The 24,396-nt window shown below is 43.7% G+C and overlaps 1 protein-coding gene across 2 annotated transcripts in view; it reads left to right on the forward strand.

Annotated features, from left to right (window-relative positions):
• Positions 1-482: 482 nt before the first annotated feature.
• The window catches only part of LOC123756344 (uncharacterized), a 402,241-nt gene continuing 378,327 nt past the window's right edge, over positions 483-24,396 (forward strand). For both annotated transcript variants that reach the window (XM_045739413.2, XM_045739414.2), the window contains exon 1: positions 483-1,141. The gene's annotated coding sequence lies outside the window, so the exon portion shown is untranslated. The remainder of the gene's footprint in view (positions 1,142-24,396) is intronic.

Below are 24,396 nucleotides of genomic sequence, written 5' to 3' on the forward strand. Positions count from 1 at the left end.
ATGCTCCTATCCCTTCCTCATACTATCTAGTCATACTGGCTTGGCTGTTTCTCCTCATACTTACCTTCCACTGTTGCACAATTCATGGGAACATACGACAAATGCACGTATCGTCAGGCCGTTGAACGCTGGTCCTTCAACGAGCCCCAATGCACGTATCTTTGACCAAATTGTCCGAAGATACTTGCATGCCATTTGTCCTGGACAATAGGTATCGCTGTTTCCTGTTGTTTGTTGGTTAGGAATTGTCCAGCGGGAGCTTATGCTGTGGTCAATTGAATGTAAACAATGGGCTTTCGTAATGGCTAAGACGGCAGTTAGCGGCAGCGAAGCGCGCGTCGTAATGATTTAGACGGCAGTAGAGGGGGCGAGGAAGCGGGCGTCGGGGTAGTGGAGACGACAGTTAGGGACAAGGAAGCGACAGGGCGTCATGCCGGCCGGGGCGACGACAACGACGACGTCGGGGTGGAGACCAACACATGACGGGAGCAACAGTGTGCTTCGAGCTGTCGGCGGGTGAGGACGTACAGCTCCTCGCTTCCCGCCTCTACCACCACACCTCTGGCCCTCGCCTCTCACATCCTGCCTGTGTCTCCAGTGAAGACAGTGCCGCTGACGCAGTTCACCAAGCAGCCTAGTGATCAAACCCTCGTGTCTAATTCCCAGCTTAAAATGCTCTAGTTGAGTGCTTGTGCCTGAGGGAAATACCTAGCCGTATACACACAAAGAACGTCTCCGGCAGAAGCTAACGGTGAGCACTATAGATAAGTGTGGGAGGCTAGCCAGGTGTTCCAGTGCCGTGTAAATACAAGCCGTGAACGAACCCGTTCGTTGAACGTCGTGGCCGCGCGGGTAATCCGTTCAGTGATATAATTTCCTCCAAACGTTCCTCCAAAATTGTGTCATATATACAGCTGCCAAAGCTAGAGTTATACATCGCTGTATCTGTATACCTCTTGAAGGGCGTATTACCTCCCGTTAGTGTTGCTACGAGCGGGAAGATGATACGATGCGTGACTTAGGGCAGAGTCTGCCTCCGCCACCTGTCTGCTGCTGCTGGTGCCGCCACTCTGCCCGAGCAGCGCTGATGACCTGCTAACTACCGCCTACCTCCCGCCGCCGCCCCCGCCACACAACACAGGTAAGGACGCCCAGTTATCATGCCACACTCGTGTACTTACCGCTCTCTTCCACTCAATGGTATTTGGTAGCTGGAAAATATGAGGTAATGTTAAATGCCATTGGCATGTACACCATTTACATACGCACGCACGCGCACGCACGCACACGCACGAACCCACTCACATACACGCACGAACGCACTCACGTACACGCACGAACGCACTCACGTACACACAACGTGAAACGCACGCATGCACATACGACCGGCTGAATGGACAGCGCTCTGTGTGAACCTAAGTGTGGGTCGTAGGCCTAAGGGCCGGGGTTCGATCCCCGGCAGAAGCAGAAACAAAATGGGCAGAGTTTCTTTCACCCTGGTGCACCTGTTCACCTAGCAGTAAATAGGTACCTGGGAGACAGCTGCTACGGGCTGCTTCCTGGGGATGTGTGTGTACGTGTGTTAGAGAAATATATGTAGTAGGCATAATAGAGGAAAAATAAATTGTTTAAAAAGGCGGGGCCCAAGAGCTAATAGCTCGATTCTGCAGATACATAGTCTACATGAGTGTGTGTATATTTACTATTTGTAACAACTACAAAGAAACTGAAGATTAATTTGATATAAATTGTAATGAATTTACAGTTTATATAACGAAGTGAGGAGTGAATAGATGGGAATTAGGCGTTATGAAAGCATACTATAAGACTTATGAAAATCACGTAGCACCCAATGTCAAGGATCAACCCTAACTGCTACACTGTCACATTAGGACGAAATTCGTAAGTGTTTAAGACATCAACAGGCCCGTAAGACAACCCATGTTCATGATGAATCCTACTGATCTGTCTCTATGAGAACTGCAGACTCTACTAGAAGAGCAATAATTCCAGTAGAAGTCTCCCTAGAAGTAGGTAAGAATGTGATGCGATAAGAATGGTAGTAGATAATACCGGGAATTATGGAGAGCTCCTCACTAGATAGGAATACTACTTTTCTTTCTAACATTTGTAATGTGGTGTTTATAATGAAGGAGGCAGACAAGAGCCATAACTGCAGACCATTATAATAGCTGAGTTTTGACTATAAACATGAACATCAATTCAGGGGAAAGGAAATCCTGTTAGTTTATTACAGTTTCGCGGCAAGATAACAACAATCAAACTGAAAAGGTCACCGTTCTCGTATACCAACCCGTCCTCGACTCATGTCCATTACATTCAGCGGTCGACCCGACAGATGCATTCATAAATTTTTATATGTTGTTCATTGAAAACGGAAATGTTTTGAAATATATATTAATATTATAATATATTTGCATATCGTGCATATATACGCACAGGTTAGGTTAGGTTAGGTGTTTAGGTTCTGTTGACGATTATTTGTATTTGTAGTACGTGAGTGAAGCACTTACAGCGTTGTGGTTCGAACAAAATTCGTCAGTGAAGCACTTGTTCTGGAAGTGTTCGAACGAAATCAGTTGTGAGTCGTGTGTAAACCGTTTTTCATTCATAAACACGACCAAAGAGCCAGAGCTCAACGCCCGCAAGCATAACTAGGTGAGTACAAAAGTTCAACGGGGTTTGGCGGGTGCATGGAATCACTTTTGGGTCTTTGGAGGACGGGCTGTGTTTATTTCTTGACACAAAGTTTCCGGCTCTGATTATTATATAAGTTGTGCCGAATCATAGCAATTATCTGGTATATCTGGATGAATGTTGGAACAGATGAGAGAGCACCTCACAGGATGTTGACAAAGAGTCAGTGTGAAAAGGGACATATCAGAGCGGAGAAAGATATATAGTGGAGTACGACAAGGGTTGGTACTAGAACCCTTCCTGTTCCCAATATCTGTAAACGACCTAACACGTGAAATAAGTTGCTTTATATAAATTGTTCTTGATGGAAAATTAATATGAAAATTCAGAACACACGAGAGCTTCGATACATTCTAAATGAACTAGACCTACTGCTGTGATAGTCTTGAATATGAGTACTGGATTTAAATGGAGACATAAGCCAAGTTATGAGTCAAGAAACAGGAAATTATAGAAACCCAATTACAGAAAGTTTCTAATTTCCGGTCTTGAACTAGGTAATTAGAAAGCCCAATTACAGTAACTACCCAATGTAGTTCTACGCTTTTTAAAACGTATACAAAGATCAAGCCATTCGAACGCTATATACAACCTATGTGAGACCAACTGTATAGTATGCAGGATTCTCTTGGAAGTTCGAACTAAATCATTTCAAATCTAGGGTAAGTTCAAAGACACGTTTCTGAACTATGGGAACTGTGAACAAGTCTGAGGGACATGGGCCTTAACCTACTCTGAGACAGACAGATGGAAACTAAACACAGAGATGCCAGCAAGAGCTGTTTATGCCTAAGAATCAAAGCTAAATGGAAAGATTAGATAAAGTTATCAAAGCTAGTTGAACACACACAGTTTAAATGATTATTTGATGAAAAAAACGAAAGCTATTATTTTATAAGTGTGTCTAGGTGAATAGACGTCCATTCACAGACATAGGCTCGTGTACACACACACACACACACACACACACATGTACACGCATATATACACACACATTCTTACATATGATAAAACGTACATGACATTTAACATGCAAAATGAAAACACATGCAAACATAAATATTTGCAATTGCAGCCAATCAGTTTTCTCGTATTAACAACTCGTAATTAAATGAACTCTGATGAGGAGTTCCCAAAAATTTTTACAACTATAATTTTGTTTTGCTTGTCTTATAAGTCTGAAGAAAGATTACAGTATCGTATAATACTTAGTCTGTCTGTTATTATCTTGCACACGATCAGGTTGTGTAGCAAGGTTCTTAACTGTGTCTTACAACCCCTACTGTCTTAGTGACGGTAGCTCCCCCTCACAACCCCTGCTGTCTAAGTGACGGTAGTTCCTCTCACAACCACTACTGTCTTAGTGACGGTAGTTCCCCCTCACAACCCCTACTGTCTTAGTGACGGTAGTTCCCCCTCACAACCCCTACTGTCTTAGTGACGGTAGTTCCCCCTCACAACCCCTGCTGTCTTAGTGACGGTAGTTCCCCCTCACAACCCCTACTGTCTTAGTGACGGTAGTTCCTCTCACAACCCCTACTGTCTTAGTGACGGTAGCTCCCCCTCACAACCCCTGCTGTCTAAGTGACGGTAGTTCCTCTCACAACCACTAATGTCTTAGTGACGGTAGTTCCCTCTCACAACCCCTACTGTCTTAGTGACGGTAGTTCCCCCTCACAACCCCTACTGTCTTAGTGACGGTAGCTCCCCCTCACAACCCCTACTGTCTAAGTGACGGTAGTTCCCCCTCACAACCCCTACTGTCTTAGTGACGGTAGTTCCTCTCACAACCCCTACTGTCTTAGTGACGGTAGCTCCCCCTCACAACCCCTACTGTCTAAGTGACGGTAGTTCCCCCTCACAACCCCTACTGTCTTAGTGACGGTAGTTCCTCTCACAACCCCTACTGTCTAAGTGACGGTAGTTCCCCCTCACAACCCCTACTGTCTTAGTGACGGTAGTTCCCCCTCACAACCCCTACTGTCTTAGTGACGGTAGTTCCCCCTCACAACCCCTACTGTCTAAGTGACGGTAGTTCTCCCTCACAACCCCTACTGTCTTAGTGACGGTAGTTCCCCCTCACAACCCCTACTGTCTTAGTGACGGTAGTTCCCCCTCACAACCCCTACTGTCTTAGTGACGGTAGTTCTCCCTCACAACCCCTACTGTCTTAGTGACGGTAGTTCCCCCTCACAACCCCTACTGTCTTAGTGACGGTAGTTCCCCCTCACAACCCCTACTGTCTTAGTGACGGTAGTTCCCCCTCACAACCCCTACTGTCTTAGTGACGGTAGTTCCTCTCACAACCCCTACTGTCTAAGTGACGGTAGTTCCCCCTCACAACCCCTACTGTCTTAGTGACGGTAGTTCCCCCTCACAACCCCTACTGTCTAAGTGACGGTAGTTCCCCCTCACAACCCCTACTGTCTTAGTGACGGTAGTTCCCCCTCACAACCCCTACTGTCTAAGTGACGGTAGTTCCCCCTCACAACCCCTACTGTCTAAGTGACGGTAGTTCCCCCTCACAACCCCTACTGTCTTAGTGACGGTAGTTCCCCCTCACAACCCCTACTGTCTTAGTGACGGTAGTTCCTCTCACAACCCCTACTGTCTTAGTGACTACAATGTAGTAACGATTTCTCTTGATGCAAATTTAATTGAAATTTGCAAATTAATTGAAAATTAAATCTTGAAACTATGATGCCTGCATACTCACGGAAATCACAATGGCGTGATACATCAAACGAACATATTCACAAAGGCCGTGATGAGGGTTCGAACCTTCGTCCGGGATGATCCCAGACGCGCCTTAGTCGTTTGAGATCATGCCTGCATGTTTGTATATCTTCCCGATGTAGGAGGCCAGACGCCTGAGGATAGTCTCACTCATCTCTCACATGTGAAACTTGGGGTACGCGAATGCCACAGGCCAGCAGGAGTCGGCCCAACTGCCATGCATTAAGAGATATCGGCATCTTAAGTGCCCTTCTAATCTGCGATTTTCATGAAGTCGGATAAAAATCTGGCATGAGTTTACCCGTAGATTTTAAGTGTCATTCCCGCCATACTTTGATAGTTTATTAGAAAATGATGAAAGTGAATTAATTCCGGTAGGGTTGAGGAAGGGGGGGGAGGTAGAAGGAAAGGGGAGAAGGAAAGACGGAAGGAGAGATGGGAGGAAAGAGGGATAAATGCAGAGTGGGAGGGGGAAGAAGGGCAGGGAAAGGTGAGAGAGGGATGATACTGGGAGAAGGGTTAGAGACGAGAGGAAAGGTGACAAAATGGGGGAGCGGGTAGGAAAAGGGGAGAGAGAGGGGAAGAAAGGTTGAGAAGGGGAGAGGGAAGGAAAAGGGGAAGAACGATTTCTTGGGGAGAAGGGAGAAAGGATAATAAGGGGAATATGAGGGGCAGAGGGGAGGGGAGGGGTAGAGGGGGGATGCACACCCGTGCACACTGGGTTCCACATCTACACTTAAACGATGCTTCACACTGCCTATGGTTCTTCTATGCATGTTGGTTGCCCAGTAATTCCATCTGGACAACCAACAGGGTTGACAGAATTATGAGACATTAGAAAACGGGTACTGGGCAGTGGGATAGGTTCCTGTTGATGATATCGATGCCATATGTGCTGTAGCTCGGAGTGTAGACCATTCAGACCAAGCAGCCTGTGTTCATTCCTTCTGCTTTACCACAAACACCTTGGCATGCAGTGTGGATTGAGGTAACTAGGTGGAATTCAACTGCAGTACAAAGGTGAAGTGGTTCAATGCAATTGGCTGTTTCAAACATGAAAATCACCAAAATTAAATTCCCCAGCATGGGGACCACTAGGAACTGTGAGGCGAGCATGATCACCAGGTGTTTGTGTGACCGCGAGCAATGTTGCATCCACTTGCACTATGATGGCGCCGCCACAACTACAGTGATTGTTGGCTTTTGATGGGGCTGGCGTGGGGACTATTATTGTGAAGGAGTCGCCGTCACCTCTCCCCTGGAAAGCATTCTGTTAAGTTTGGGTCGTGAATCCCTGATAAACCTTGAAGGTATTCTGGTAGGACTTCCTTGAACATATTATCACTATAGAGTGGAAGAAAGTTGATAAAGTCATCTGTGAGGCTGTGCGATTACCAAGGCCACCGAGTCTGGTGTGAAGAATGGCTGGCTTCACATTGTAAGTCGCTGAAAGAAAGGTTGAGTATTTTTAACAACACGACCTCGACAGGTTGACGTACCCACCTACCTCGGGACTGTTCTGTTGTGGGATGCCGAGCACCTCGAGCAACAGGTCAGCCTGGGAGGGCTGGGAACCCAGAGAGGAGGAAGGAAACATCATGAGCGTCGACGTCCGTAATTCTGTGGTCCGTCCTCTTTAGGCCAGCAATTTCCTTCTCAAGGGTCTGGTTGTCCTGGTCCACTCCCAGAGGAGCTCTGAGTAGGGTGCTGGCCGCAGGATGTATCATGTCTACACCGGGCAAAATCTTTTAACTTGTTTACTGATACCTAAGTTGGAGAAGATTATGTCGCATTAGGATGAGTTAAAACAGAGCACAAGATATCCAGGATTTTCCCGATGATCTCCAGGAGGAAAACCAAGGACACTGCAACAGCACAATAATCTATTGTAAGCAAATATTGATTTCACTACACTTTCTCCTTGAATAACTAAGCATAAAAAATGTGAAGTGAGGTGGGTGTTGGGGGACACGGGGTCACCTTACTGAACACTAATGATGAGTTCATTTCGGGTTCGTCGAATAACAACTTTAAATCACCGCTGTAGCATGACTGAATGGGAAGCTAAAGCAGGGAGGGAGGTGAAGAAGGATGGCGCGTAGCAGTACCCGCCTTCTCAATAGGTTGAAAGAGTTCTAAAGTTGTTGCGGTTTGTAATTCAAGCAATGTATACACGTGATACATCAGTTGCAACCTTGCAGAATCCTGTAACCGATTTTTTTTGTCCCAGTATTTTCGCTGCTTTTTTGGAACTGCGACTTAGCAGTAGGTCTCATTCCCTCGTGTTTCTTATTGAAGGCAAAGAGAAACACACCGACAAAATGAGCCTTAATGGCCCCAGGAGCATCATTTGTCAGGCACATCTTGGCGAGTCATGTGAGTGCGGCCTGGTGAAGGTATCTGCCACCTCCGAAATATGATCTCGAGGGTAAAGAGGAAACCTATTTATAAACGAAGCAGCACAAGAGAACATAAGTCACGAAAGTGTGTTCAGGGAATTACAGAGCTACAGACCAGTACACGTGGAATATAACGCGAGTTAAGATTAAGAATGAAGATAAAAGAACAAATTAAAATGTCTAAGAGAGTGGGCGGAGAGAGGAGAGTGAGCGATTGGGAGGTAGAGGAGAGGGGGGAGAGAAGTGGAGAGGAAACTACCACACTCCACACCGGATTTAACACCAACACACAAACAAAGGGACATGGTGTGGGGACTAATGACTAATCAGTAATAATCAGGAGAAAGCTCTAAGCAATTACGACCATATAGCACTTAAAAAGGAAGTCAACCAAGTCTTCCTTTCAACCAAAAAGAAAGTCACTAAACACCCAGAACTGAGAACAGCGACCCTTCACCTCTCGAACCTCTTTCGGATCCACCCTTCAAAATACCCCCCCCCATCCACCCCCCATCTACATTGGCCCTCTCACCCCACCTATATCTTTTCTTCCCCCATTCTTCCTCACTCCATACGAATCCCACAATCCTCCCTCAACCCCCACACTAACCCTCAATGTTCATTCTACCTCCATTTCCCTACTCTTTTCAACGTCCAACTTCACTGTCCAAAATTATTTTACTCATTCCGCAGAGCCCTGCCACTACCTTTTTCATCCCTAGGCTAGGAGTTACCCAGTCCGAGGTAAGAGCAGCAATGAAGAACTTGAAAATCTGGTGCACCAATGATGATAGAGGGTCAAATAAACCAAATGAACTCAAACAGACTACGGGAGACATAAACCTCGATGCAATAGCAATTGTGAAGAATAAACTAATAGGAACAATCACCAGTGCAATATTGTAGGAGATAACCAACTGCCTGCATCATGGAACTAATTTTGGTGGAAGGGAAGAGAGTAGTCATGGTTCAGCTCTAAAATCTCTCAGAGAAGTACAAAAGACCGAGGCAAGATTACGAGGATATAAACAGAACGTGTATAAATATCCTCCGAAAGGGGGTGGTAGACAGAGCCTATAGTATAAATGCTGCAATAATAAATGGCAACTTTAATCACGGCCAAACTGACAAGGAAACAATGAACCCATAAGGTTGAGGAGAGAGATGGGGAGATAAACTTGTGGAGGTGAAAAAAAATGAACTTGGTATAGCAGACAACAGATGAAACAAGAACAAAATGAGGTCATTCAGCCCGTTCCTTGTGGTCTAAAAAAGAACCGTATGGTAATTTATTACACCATAAACCTAAGCAATCCCCTTAACCTATCTCGGCTGATGCTCAAAATTATCAGAGTTATGGTGCTTTAATTTATGCTAAACCCACGTAATGTTGAGTTGGTCGATTCAGTTACAACATCGATGAAATAGATGAAAGGAGAGGAGCCAGCTAGACTAGACCTGGCCTTCACACACACACACAGACATTCAGAGCGTTGGTCACGAAATTCCAATAGGGAAGTGACCGTTCTATTCTAGTCTCAGAATACCTGAGAGTCTCAGAATTCCCGGAGATAATAACATGGGGAAAGAGAACTTGGAGGAAAATCAATGTCAGACTAAATAATGAGAACAGTCACAGGAGGAGGCGGAGGACTCAGAGCAGCAGGCAGGAACCAGGGAACCAATTACTCCATGATAGACAGCCAGTGTCTGGAAATAAAGGAAAGCGAATGGAATACCCCAGAGAACACAGGTCAGAAGGAAACCACAAAGAATATATAATGAACACACACACATAGCCTCGCGGCTGAGTGGACAGCGCTCGGCGCTCGTAATCCTAAGGGCCTGGGTTCGATTCCCGGCCGAAGCGGAAACAAATGGGCAGTTTCTTTCACCCTGGTGTCCTGTTCACTAGCAGTAAATAGGTACCTGAAAGTTAGACAGCTGATACGGACTGCTTCCTGGGGATGTGCGTGAGTGTGCGTGTTAGAGAGAAATATATGTAGCAAATATAGATTGGTTAGAAAGGCGGAGTCCAAGAGCTAATAGCTCGATTCTGCAGAATCACACACACACACACACACACACACACACACACACACACACACACACACACACACACACACACACACACACACACACAATTGACTCTATACACAATGGGCGTTGCCTCTAACGCTGTAATCTCCAAATTAATTTAATGATTTGCTCACGTCAGACGACGTCAGGTAAACCTATTCTGGAACTTCCTGTAACGCGGTCAAGGAATGTCGCGTGGACTGTAGCCGTTGTTTTGGTCCTGCATGGATTGTTCCCTCGTTCTTTCGTTACGTGGTAAGTAATTACGTGTGTGACATTGAAGTGTCCTATTTGTGCGTGCGTTGAGCCGTGTCAAACGTCCGTGGCGTGGCAGCGCTAAATGTGGTTCCCGTTAGCTTTGCGTTGAAGATGTTAGGGACTTGTTACCTTTGTGGAACGCATGCTAAAACAGTCGTGTTGAAAGGCTCGCTGGGATTCTATAGAGCGTTTTCTGCATCTATCCGGTGGCCGGTTCAAGAGAGAGAGAGAATGTGCGAGTCTTAGAATACCTGTTGGACTTCCTTCTCTAGTTACTGTCGGGAATCCCGAGTTTGATTCCAGGGCGGAACAGAAATGTTTGGGCACGCTTTGTTTGATGTAAATGTCTCTGCTGTTCACCTAGTAGTAAATAGGTACTCAGAAGTTAGGCAAATGTTGTGGGATTACAGCCATAAATAAATAATTAAAATTATTATTATTATTATATATATATATATATATATATATATATATATATATATATATATATATATATATATATATATATATATATATATATATATATATATGTCGTACCTAGTAGCCAGAACGCACTTCTCAGCCTACTATGCAAGGCTCGATTTGCCTAATAAGCCAAGTTTTCCTGAATTAATATATTTTCTCTAATTTTTTTCTTATGAAATGATACAGCTACCCATTTCATTATGAATGAGGTCAATTTTTTTTCATTGGAGTTAAAATTAACGTAGATATATGACCGAACCTAACCAACCCTACCTAACCTAACCTAACCTATCGTTATAGGTTAGGTTAGGTATCCGAAAAAGTTAGGTTAGGTTAGGTTAGGTAGGTTAGGTCGTTGAAAAAACATTAATTCATGAAAACTTGGCTTATTAGGCAAATCGGGCCTTGCATAGTAGGCTGAGAAGTGCGTTCTGGCTACTAGGTACGACATATATATATATATATATATATATATATATATATATATATATATATATATATATATATATATATATATATAAAATGAGCTTCCTGACCCCGAAAAAACAAATTACTTATGGTATTTGGCATGACAAGTTAGGTTAAGTTAGGTTAGGTTAGGTTATGTTGCACGAAGATATTTATCCAGCCGATAATCCGCCAGCCGCTGCAACCAACTGAACCTATGGTCGAGGTCGATGTGTAGAATACGTCAATACTACGGAACTTTTATTTTCACAAACAAACGTCGAAATTTACAACGGATTATACGATTCCGTTAAAAACGCGACCTGTTGTGTAAGAGGATAAACGGAAGGCCCACAGGCCCTCTGGCTTGGTACCCAGGGTGTCGTTGTCTGACTAGAGAGGCGAGAACGCAGGCAACTGCGCCACGACGGGGACTTCCAGATGAATTATCGCGGGTAATTAGGAAATAGTAAGACAGAAATAGTGTGGGTGATGACTACCAAAGATTAAATATGTCGTTGAGATGGTGTTTCGAGGCGAGGTTTGTGTGTGCACGTCTGAATGTGTGGCCGTCATTTGGAAGAGGATTAAAAAATGCCCCAATTTACTAGGATGTTATCCCGTGTGGTCACTTTTTATCTGCCTCACTTCCCTCTTCTCCTTCCCCGCCCTTACCCCTCCCTGTTTCCCCCTCTTCTCCCCCCTTTTCTAACCCCCTATCCAACCCTCACTCACACCTCTCCACTCCTTCCCAAACTTTCTCACCAATCACACCCTTTCCTCCTTACATATTACCCAACCCTTCCCTTCGCTTGCCTACCCTTACCCTTCACTCCTTCCCCTCCCCAAGCAACGTTATCTCTCTTTTTCCCTCTCACACCTCCCTTTCCCAGCCGTTACTCACCCATTACTACTCCCCCCCCTTCCCACTCCCCACTCCCCACCTCGCTTTCCTCGTCATCTTCCCTACTCTTAATCACTGCTCACAGTCTCTCTACACCTCCCCCCTCTCCCCCCCTACTCTCGACCACAAGCTAAACAAAATTAAATATAACAATCTTACTACATTTAATCAATTTTCCAGATGGTTACAGTACACTCTAATAAATTCGTCTCCATTTGGGTTATCATTACGACCTCGCATTTTATTCCCTGATTGCGAATTTAAAACTGTTTTTTGTACGTTATTGAAGGCAATGAATTATGTACGTGAAGGTTGGGAGAAATTCTCCTGCAGCATCCACAAGTATGCAGAGGAATCGAGGCGTCTACCCGAACGTGTGAGGAGGGATTTCCCACGAGGGTGATAAAGATGCTGATTTCTTTACCTGTCTCTTCTTGCTTGTGCTCAAAATTGGGTCGATTTTGAAAAAAAAACCGTAGAAATGGAAAGATATTTAATGTATAAAAGGCTAAAATGGTAGTTGTTGTGATATTGGAATGCATTTCAGATGTCCAGTTTTCTATTTTCGTCAGACAGTGCAGAATTAAGGCATAAAACTAGCGAACGTTGACGGGCAGGGAAGTAATCAAGGCAGCATATGCTGGGGGATATTGGGTTGATGCTGCTTGTAGTAGTGAAGCTGTGTGTGTGTGTGTGTGTGTGTGTGTGTGTGTGTGTGTGTGGTGTGTGTGTGTGTGTGCGTGCGTGTGCGTGTGCGTGTGCGTGTGTGCGTGTGTGTGTGTGTGTGTGTGTGTGTGTGTGTGTGTGTGTGTGTGTGCGTGCGTGTGTGTGTGTGTGTGTGTGTGTGTGTGTGTGTGTGTGTGTGTGTGCACGCGCGTGGGCATTCACCTACTTGAGCTTTCAGAGTCGACCATCATTAACTAAATGTAGTCATTCATTTTCATTCGTTTTTTTTTTCACCACATTTATATTTAAAACTTGCTATCGATTTGGCTTCGACAATTTCCTTATGTAATCAGTTCCACCAGTTTACGACTCTTACACTGAACAAATTCGTTCGTCCGTCTCTTTCACTTTTGTGTTTCTAGTTTAGAATTATGTCCTCTCGTTCTGTTGTTCCTTAATTTGAATATTGCTTCTATATCTACTTTGTTAATCCACCTATGTATCTTATATACTAAGGGAGGGGGGGGGGGGGGAGATTATCTACTAACTTTAGCAGTCTCCGTGGTGTAGTGGTAAGACACTCGCCTGGCGTTCCGCGAGCGCTATGTCATGGGTTCGTATCCTGGCCGGGGAGGATTTACTGGGCGCAATTCCTTAACTGTAGCCTCTGTTTAACGCAACAGTAAAATGTGTACTTGGATGAAAAAACGATTCTTCGCGGCGGGGATCGTATTCCAGGGACTTGCCCGAAACGCTACGCGTACTAGTGGCTGTACAAGAATGTAACAACTCTTGTATATATCTCAAAAAAAAAAAAAAAAAAAAAAAAAATATACTTACATATTTACCCTATTTCTTTTGTCTAATGTAGTGAGAACCAGTTCCCTCAGTTTTTCTTAACAGCTCAGTCCCCTTTGTGCGTGCATGTGAGTGCGTGCATGTGTGTGTGAGCGTGTGTGAGCGTGTGTGTATTTATTTACTATGTGTACCTGCAAGCTCGAGGTGTTAGCTCTTGGACCCTGCGTTTCTAACCATCGGGTGTCTAATGTACTAACTCCCAATCTATTTTCCTCCATTATATGTACTACATATATTTATCTCTAAGACATACACACGTCTCCACGATTCAGCCTGTAGCAGTTGTCTAATTCCCAGGTACCTATTTACTGCTAGATGAACAGGTGCATCAGGGTGAAAGAAACCCTGCCCATTTGTTTCCGCCTCCGTCGGGAGGTGGGAATCGCAGGGAATCGAACCCGGGCCATTATGACTACGACCCCAAAGCGCTGTCCATTCAGTTGTGACGCCCCAATGTGTGTGTCTGTATTCACCTAGTTGTGCTTACGGGGGTTGAGCTCTGCTCTTTCGGCCCGCCTCTCAACTGTCAATCATCTGTTTTTAACTACTAACTTTATTTTTTCCACACACACACGCATCCCAGGAAGCAGCCCGTAGCAGCTGTCTAACTCACAGGTACCTATTTACTGCTAAGTAACAGGGAAATCAGGGTGAAAGAAACTCTGCCCATTGTTTCTCGCCGGCGCTGGGAATCGAACCCCCGGACCACAGAATTACGTGCCCAGCGTGCTGTTCACTCAGCAACTGGCATGTGAGTGTGTGTGTGTGTAATTACCTAAGTTTAATTACCTAAGTGTAGTTACAGGATGAGAGCTACGCTCGTGGTGTCCTGTCTTCCCAGCACTCTTTGTCATATAACGCTTTGATATATAACGTGTGTGTGTGTGTGTGTGTGTGTGTGTTTGCATGCGTGCGTGCGCGTGTATGTATATATGTGCGTGCGTGCCTGCCTGTGTGCATGCGTAGAGGCTTTCATGCATGTTGACTATTTATCACCCATTATTCCGTGTAAGAGAGATATTTCCTCATTTTAGTAATCACACAGCCAGCTGGAGATGTTGAACATATAGTCCTCATTATGCCGATAGCTTCATTATCATTAGCCCGAGGTTATCCTGGCTCCTATAACATTATCTAACCAACTCCCTACATTTATTTGCGAAAATTTTTGCCCCCCCCAAAAAAAATTACTCTTTTAGGCTATGAACAATAATAATGGGAAAATAATAGTTTTAGAGGTCATTGTAATATTATAGAATAAAAGCCATTATGATCCATAATCTATATACCTATTAGAAAGAATGTTTGTCTGTCTGTATGTGGTTGAAGGCGAGATGGATGGGTCTATCATTACCCGACTTTGCAGGGTGAATGGTCTGGGGTGCGGGACAGACATAGGACCAACCTGACCAGCCTATTAAGAGAGGTTCGGGCATAATAGTGACCACCCCTCCCCCATAATGTAGGCAATGAAATATGGCTGGTCAAGGCCCTAAAATTTTGGTATATCTGTATAAATAAAAAAGGGAAATATTCGTTTGTTCAAAATCACCATTTGCTTTGAAATTTTGACACAAAGTTGCATTCGAATACGCGCGTGTTTATATATACCTACTATATAGATGTCACGCCTGTGTCAGGTAAAAACATGTTTTAAAAAAAAAAACAGGCCGATCTGTTGCACATAAGAGCAACATAAGGGAGAAATAAGGGGAGGACTAGGGGACAGGAGAAAGTTGCTGTGGCTCAGCAACGCACACGCGTTGCTGAGCCACAGCAACGCGTGGGCGGGTACAGCTAGTAAATAAATAAAAATGTATTTTCTAGGTTGAAGGCCAGCTGGGGAAGACGGGGGAAAGAAATGGGCAGAGAAAGGAAAGAAAAGGGGTGAGAGGGGGAGAAAAGGGGTGAGAGGGGAGAGGGAGAATGAGGTGAAGAGTGGTGGGAAGGGAGAAAATCGGGGAGATGACAGGGAAAAAGGGGTGCGGGAATGGAAGTAAACACGGGGAGGGGAGGGGAAGGGGCAGGAATGGGTGGGGAAAGATGGGGAATGGGTGCAGGAGAGGGGGAGGGAAGGCATGGGGGCTGAGTAATGGAGTACCTTGGTACTCCATTACTATTAGGTCATTAATGGTCATTGGTACGTCCGTGTAACCTTTGTAGTAACTTTATAGTTAAGAAGGTAATATGAATTATAACCTCTAATACCGTTGCCATTGTCACTGTTGCCACTTTCAGTATTGCCACTGTCACTTGCCACTGTCGCCAGTCACTGTTGCCACTGCCACTTTAACCCCAACAACAACCACCACTACCACTATCACTGGTATTCTTGCAACAATGTTTCTGCGGTATATTTAGAAGATAAAAAATATGTGAACGGAATTGAATATATAACTAGAGGTGGGTTCTGTATGGCGAACATTGGTGAATACATATTGCAGGGTTTTTCCCGGAGTATAATGTTGCAAGCATGATTCCTCAGCTGTGTTTAGCATACTAAGTATACCTGGTAGGGATGCTTAAAGCTCTGTGTTGTGCCTTGTAGCATCAGTGTTCTCACAATGTTCAAGAGAGAACTGGATAAACACCTCCAAAGGATACCTGATCAACCAGGCTGTACTCTGTAAATAGTTGGAGGCTCTCAAATGGGTGTTCGAGTTTACAAACAGAGATGCTAGCCATTCAAAAGGCTTTGGAACATGCTCTTGCTGAACACCGACAACATGTTATCATACATACAGATTCGAGAACCGCCATTGAAACCTTGCAACAAGAACACATATGTGATAACATCCATCTGATCACAAATGTCATATCATTCATGCAAACACTCAAACGACAAGGCCGACGGGTACTTATCAACTGGGTGCCAAGTCATGTGGGAATAATAGGAAATGACATTGCAGACGAAGCTGCAAAACTTGCTACTAAGAGGAGAAATGTAGACATTTACATACCACAGAGTCTATCACAGATTAAGAAAGTAATTAGAAACAGAGCAATGCAAAAGATGTACAGTGACCACAACACAGCAGTTGCAACATCAGGATCTGCGGGTTGGTACAAGAATTCAATCAACTACGAACCACTTAGTTTGATGAAAGGGAGCAGTAGAACAACAGAAGTGCACTTACATCGCACCAGGCTTGGATACCCATGTGCATGGGAAATAGGCTCACAGGTTCCGGTACATGAGAGGAAATGTCAACACTGTGGAGAAATGCCCGACAGACCACTGGACCATTATCTAACACAGTGCACAGTTACAAACCCATTAAGATTTCAACTTAGATTCAACAGAGCAGAAGAAGTTGTTAAACACATATGGCAAAATCTTACTGAAGCGACCATACGAGTCATAAATACTCATTCTCCGCCCAAGTAAAACAGGAACAAGCAACACTTAGTGGGCCAGCCAGAGGCTTAGGGCCCGCGCAGGAATATCCCTGAAAAAAAAAACAGGCTGTGACTCATACGTCAGGCTGCGAGCAGCCGCGTCCAACACTCTGGTTGATCAGTCCGGCAACCAGGAGGCCTGGTCGACGACCGGGCCGCGGGGACGCTAAGCCCCGGAAGCACCTCAAGGTAACCTAAAGGTATCACGAGGTTACCATTTATTTACTGAGAACTGACCATTGTTTTGATTGAAATCATCAAGTACTCTCGACGGGTCTAACGAGAACTTTTAATATTAGTCAGAGTTGGCCAATCATTATTCTTTATTGCATATATCAATTATTTTTCATTGTGATATTATATTTTTAATAATTTTTTTTTGACCATGTTATTGACCTAAAATCGATAACCTTCATGTATGTCCATAAATTAAACTTTTGATAGGGGCATTATAGATGACCATGAATGGATTTGTTGTTTTTGTAAAAGAATCATATTTTGAATTGAATCTACCAGTAAACGAAATCATTCGGGGTCAGTCCCAAGAGTTTAGCCTTTATTTGGCTAACATCTTGGGTACTTATTTACATTGTTAATGTTAAAGATGTTGTTATTTGATACTAATATACTATTAGTATACTGTTTTTAATAATAAAATTTAATATCAGATAGCAAGCGCTTTGACAAACTATGTAACACTCGTATAGTCTAGGGTAACTGTATACATCAGCATATATCTACCATTTAAAAACATGTTTGAATAAAAAAAAACTTTATTTCAATATTTTATTAAATTGCTTATTACCAAAAGTCTCCAGTGGCGCAGTGGTAATACACTCGCCCCGCGCTTCGTTAGCGATTTGGCTTAGGTTCGCATCTTGGCTGGGGAGGATTGACTAGGCGTCAATCCTTAACTCTGCGCCTCTGTTCGCCCAGCAGTGATTAGGTACCAGGTTCTTAAACACTTGGCGGGGTCGTATTCCAGAGGAAACTCGCGGGTAAGAATCACCACGAGCTATGGGAAGGAAAAGCTCTCAAACTGCTAACGGGAGTCAGCAGTCGGCTGTTCTCGTACGCATCTATGGAAAAAGAAAAACCACCCATTCAAGCCCTAATGTCCTAACATTGTCATTCCCACAAACCTACCCACACTTTCTACCCACCTGTTCCTCACATCTCTAGCCCCACACACACTACCCCCCCACCCACCTCATTACTAGTACACCACCAGTCTGAATCTCTACACCCATCCCACTTCACCACACCCACATTAATGATGTGGTGGTGTGATGTGATGGAGGCAGACTCTATACACAGTTTCAAATGTAGATATGATAGAGCCCAGTAGGCTCAGAAACCTGTACACCAGTTAATTGATAGTTGAGAGGCGGGACCAAAGAACCGAAGCTCAAACCCCTTCAAGCACAACTAGGTGAGTATATTAATACCCGCCCAATCATGCTTTCCCATTTACATTAAGCTTAACTCTCCACCAATCTCATCCCTCCCAACCATTATATGTCCCCACCACTGGTACCCGTCCCATTCTATCCACACACCATACTGCCACTCCACCCACTGCCTGCCCACCCCAGCGTGTGGGATAGAGATCTCATCTATCTCCCTATCCCACTTCTAGCTTCCCATCTTCCCCATACTGCCTTCACCACCTTCCATCCTAACATCCTAATCCAGGTGAATCTTAGTGAGGATGGAATTATTTTATTTATCGAAATCGAAAATTAGTTGAATTTGCTGTTTAATGCAAAGGGTAGGGGGGGGGGTAGAGGGGGGATGATGGGGCTCTCATGGGGGGGGGGGGGAGAGGGGGGATGATGGGGCTCTCATGGGGGGGGGGGGGAGAGGGGGGATGATGGGGCTCTCATGGTGGGTGGGTGGGGGGGGCGGGGGGGTGTTGGAGTCTGGCCACTTACTTTGGACACAAACAAATGGGGGTACCAGTCAGTGTCCTACTCTCTGCCTCTCTCTCCCTCTATCCTTCCCTCCCCTTCACTTTTCCTATTGTCCCTCTCTCTTTTTCTCACTCCTCCATCCCTTTCGTTCTCTCTCTTCCAACGAGCAAAATATTCTCGAATAACAATGAATCAACGTTTTAGACATTAAATAAACTTTTCGACGTTGAATCAACGTTTTAGACATTAAATAAACTTTTCGACGTTGAATCAACGTTTTAGACATTAAATAAACTTTTCGACGTTGAATCAACGTTTTAGACATTAAATAAACTTTTCGACGTTGAATCAACGCAATTGATGTTGATTTAACTTCAATAAGAGCCAGGGAATGTGTTGGAAAAAACATTCTGGCAATCAAGCCCACATTTTAGACTTCATAGGAGTCGTTGGTTGGGCAGTAGAAGCCAATCATATAGAGAGACTTGAGGTCGATCCCAAACACCCTTTGACAATCGCAATACATTCACAAATCACCATGGACATTTTTGAAAGGCTCTCTCTGTAAATATATATATATAACAATACAATTAATATGTCCATGACCAATGTATTACACAAGTTTGACAGGAATGGGAGCTAAACGCCCAGTTATTTGAATGGAAAAGTTATTCACTCTATAAAGTTAACTCTTGTGTTAACCAATATTTTACATTATCCTTCCAATCCCTTCCCCTTTCAGTTTTCTCTATCACCTATTTATTAGCATGAGGAGAACGCGCAAGCTCGCACGCACACACACGCACACACACACACACACACACACACACACACACACACACACACACACACACACACACACATAAACACACAGCCCCAGCATGGAGCCCGTACCTTGTCAAATACAAGACGAAGCTGGAAAAAGTTCCGAGATATGCCACTAAGCTAGTACCAGAACTAAGAGGCATGAGTTACGAGGAAAGGCTCATAAAGAAATAAAGAAATAAACTTTTTAGCATGGGTTGCTTCATGCATCCAACTAGGTTAGCATGCTCCAACTTGGTGAGTACACACATGACCGCGTGCGTGAGCACACGCACACTCACACACCCTTTTGTGAATACAAGCATTAGTTACTCTGACCAGGAGGTAACTGCAGTTCATCACGGAATACTGTTGAATCATCGACGGCATCCACTGCACATTCAGCTTGAAACATTCGTAGTTAGTCGTGAAACCCTCACTTCCCGGTTTCTGTATTAATGTTTTGGTATTAATCTGTCTCTATTTACCCCTCCATAAGTATAGGTTTCTTCATCAGTACAATTCCCCTCCTCCTCCTCCGTGTGTAAGATCTTAAGATACTTGTGTGTCCGAACTAACGTCGTTCTTCACGGTGTGGGCATCTTGGGCGCTGGCAGGTGTAAATGGGTACTTAGCCAAGATAAACACACCTGGCTGGCCTGCAGCGATGAGGCTGGCGAGGCCCTTATTGAAGACTCCTCGACCTTTTTCACACGAGAGAGTACGGCCGGAGAAGGAGAGAGAGAGAGAGAGAGAGAGAGAGAGAAATAGTGAGAGAGATTTTTTTTTATTAATACATGAGGTACATCTGCATTAGTGCAGGTACCCTAGACTATATGAAGTGGAGTACAGTGTGTCAAAAAAAGCTAACTAGGTGATGCTAAAAAATCCCCATCACACAGGATGGTTAGTCATACAGAGGCATATGATAAGCGGTCTGCACTGGCAGACTCCGGATGCATTTTGAGGATATCATCAACACAAGACTGAATAAGGTAGCAGTGGTAATAAGAGTCCCCATCTCGCAGGATGGTTAGTCATACAGGGCCATATATTTAGAAGCCTGCACTGGCAAATTTTGGGTACACTGTGAGGATATCTTCAAGAATACGAGAGTGAATAAAGTAATTGCAAAGCTCCAGGTACCTCGTGCCAACTGGTCTGAAAGGTCTAATAACTGGGCATTCAGTGATGTAGTGCGGGAGATCATGCCGTAGTTCCTGCTCACAGAGTTTGCAACTGGAGTGCTTAGGATTGGGAGATCCGTCACCTACAGCCACCTGTTACAGGTAACGGTAACCCAACCTGATTCTTGCAACCACTCTGTCGCACAGTCTAGTGGACGTTTTGTGCTGCCCATAGATATAGGTTTCAGATCTGAACAAATCATAGCTTTTTATACTTGTACTTTCAGGTCGTTGGGAGTCAGTAAGTTCTTTCCTATCAGATCTGAGTGTTTGGACCAATAAAGTTTTGACAGCAGAGATGGGGATACCTAGATCTAATTCAACTTCATCCTTGTTACACGCTAATTTGGCTGCAATGTCATAAAGGGAGAGGGCGAGAGATAAAACAAAATAATCTACGGGGTTATCTTGCCACATTTCAGTACACACGATGAATGAGTGAAAATATTATGACTGGCACTGCCGGTTTTATATATATATATATATATATATATATATATATATATATATATATATATATATATATATATATATATATATATATATATATCGGCATTGCCTATCATAAAATTTTCACTCATTCATGTTGTGTAGTGAAATGTGGCAAGAGAAGCCCGTAGATTATTTAGTTTTGCCACATCGGTTGTACAGGCTCGGACGCGCGCACACAACTCACTCACCCTTCTGTGAACATAAACATTAGTTATTCTGACCAGGAAGTATCGGCCGTTCATCACGGAATACTTTTGAATCATCAAAGGCATCCGGTTTACATTCTGCTCGCAACATGCATAGTTATTTGTGATCATTCATATCCCATTTCTGTATTAATTTATTTTGGTATTAATCTCTCTCCCTCTCTCCTCGTTAGTATAGATATATATGTATATACACATGAGTATGTATACTATGTCCAGGACTGACTTGGTAAAGAGGTCACAATGATTAATAAACTCACGTAGTGGTCCTTCTGAGGTTGATACGACTTTAGTCCAACATCAAACCACAAACCAAATATACAACTCACACGACAATTAAGGAGTCGTCACTACAAAAGGAGCACAATGGGGGATGCAGGAGAGAACGACCACCAGCTGACCTTTGCATTTCACTGTTTGCTGGGCGGCGACTAATGGAGAAATAATCTTTGCAAGTTGGAGATTTAACGAGACGTTTGTTACACATCCCTTTAAGATTATTTGCCTGTTTTGTCGTAACAATATTACCCAATATATCTGTCACTTTTTAACAATTTTACTTCATATTCATATAAAATTCTCATTGAGATTTAAAAACTATTCAAAGCGGTAAGTGATATTTTGTTAATATTCTATTGAAATTGTGAAATACTTTGGAATACAACAGATACATTTGGATATTTTTGGCTTATGATGTCTGTTATCACAATGCAATTATTGTATATAAAATTTAAAATAAATCTGGCGAATTTTTACTTTATTGCTGGAGAGAGAGAGAGAGAGAGAGAGAGAGAGAGAGAGAGAAAGAGAGAGAGAAAGAGAGAGAGAAAGAGAGAGAGAGAGAGAGAGAGAGAGAGAGAGAGAGAGAGAGAGAGAGAGAGAGAGAGAAAGAGAGAGAGAGAGAAAGAGAGAGAGAGAGAGAGAGAGAGAGAGAGAGAGAGAGAGAGAGAGAGAGAGAGAGAGAAAGAGAGAGAGAGAGAGAGAAAGAGAGAGAGAGAGAGAGAGAGAGAGAGAGAGAGAAAGAGAGAGAGAGAGAAAGAGAGAGAGAGAAAGAGAGAGAGAAAGAGAGAGAGAGAAAGAGAGAGAGAGAGAGAGAGAGAGAGAGAGAGAGAGAGAGAGAGAGAGAGAGAGAGAGAGAGAGAGAGAGAGAGAGAGAGAATTATCAAGAGAAAGGGGGTCAGGATAAGGATTTGGGATGAGGGGAGGGGAGGGAAGTCAAAATGAATTTGTCCCCTCTCTCCGTTGCTAGGCGACCAGTTAAACAGTTGCTCCCGTGATTAAAAAAAAACTCCGGGATTGGTTTCGCGACGTCCGCCAAATTATGACTCGTATTTACGATCCAATGAACGATACCTGTCTGAACCACTAGCACGATACCTGTCTGAACCACTATCACGTTACCTGTCTGAACCACTATCACGTTACCTGTCTGAACCACTATCACGTTACCTGTCTGAACCACTAGCACGCTACCTTCTTGAGGTTATCTTGAGATAATTTCGGGGCTTTAGTGTCCCCTCGGCCCGGTCCTCAACCAGGCCTCCACCCCCAGGAAGCAGCCCGTGACAGCTGACTAAACTGAGTTCTAGTGCAATGCGGCCAAATAGTCCAGTTCTGTTGTGCTTGTTGATTTATGGGACCAGTTACCGGGTATACACTGATTCAGCTCATATAAGCACTGCAGTACACAGATTCAGCCCATATAAGCACTGTAGTACACTGATTCAGTCCATATAATCACTGTATTACACTGATTCACCCCATATAAGCACTGTAGTACACTGATTCAGCCCATATAAGCACTGTAGTACACTGATTCAGCCCATATAAGCACTGTAGTACACTGATTCAGCCCATATAAGCACTGTAGTACACTGATTCAGCCCATATAAGCACTGTAGTACACTGATTCAGCCCATATAAGCACTGTAGTACACTGATTCAGCCCATATAAGCACTGTAATATACTGATTCAGTCTACTAGTATGCTGTAGTCCACTATCTCATCTCACTGATCTACTGACCGGGATCATTCGTTCCTGCCGGCCCCGATCCAGGTAACTCGAAATCATTAAAATGTAATCAACAGGTAAAGAACACTTAAGAGGTAAACAATCATTAATCAAGAGATAAACAACACGTAATCAACTGGTAACCACCAGACAAGCAGGAAATAAACAGGCAAACAACAGGTAAACAGGAAATCAACAGGTAATCAATCTGTACAGAGGAGAGACAAGGCATCTTACATCCGGCTCCTAATACAACTCGGCGTTCATACAATATATTGTATCTTTTAGTGAAAACTTTTACTGTCTTCCCAAATGAATAGCTTTATTTTCCCTTTAAACTTACGATGTCTTAACCAAGTTTACTTCGTCTTTCAGAAGCGAAAGAAGTTATCTTAATGTTTGCAAAGCTTAAATGCTAAAGTTTTATAATCCTGAAATTATTCTCTGGTTATGCAGGCGTTATTTATAATACAAAATGATTACTAAGCTAATAAATTAATCGCTATTAGAGTGCGATAAAGTAATAAATTACTCTTCTTCTGAACGTTCAAATTAGCGATGAGTATTTTACAGCAGTGACATAATACACACACATGTACACCAAGCAATTATTCTGTATACATATAGGCCAGGCAGTTATAATGCACACATGTGCACCAAGCTAATATAAGACGCACATGTAGTACGGGAATAAATTATAATACACTCATGCACACCTGGCAACTATAATACACACATGTACACCTAGCAGCTATGATGCACATGTGTACAAGAGGCACCTATTTACAAACATTTACAACAGCCAGTCTATACATATGTGGGAGATCTGGTGAGATCCAGTGGCGTCCCACAG

This window comes from Procambarus clarkii, chromosome 25 (assembly GCF_040958095.1).
Source record: "Procambarus clarkii isolate CNS0578487 chromosome 25, FALCON_Pclarkii_2.0, whole genome shotgun sequence".
Lineage (NCBI taxonomy): Eukaryota > Metazoa > Arthropoda > Malacostraca > Decapoda > Cambaridae > Procambarus > Procambarus clarkii.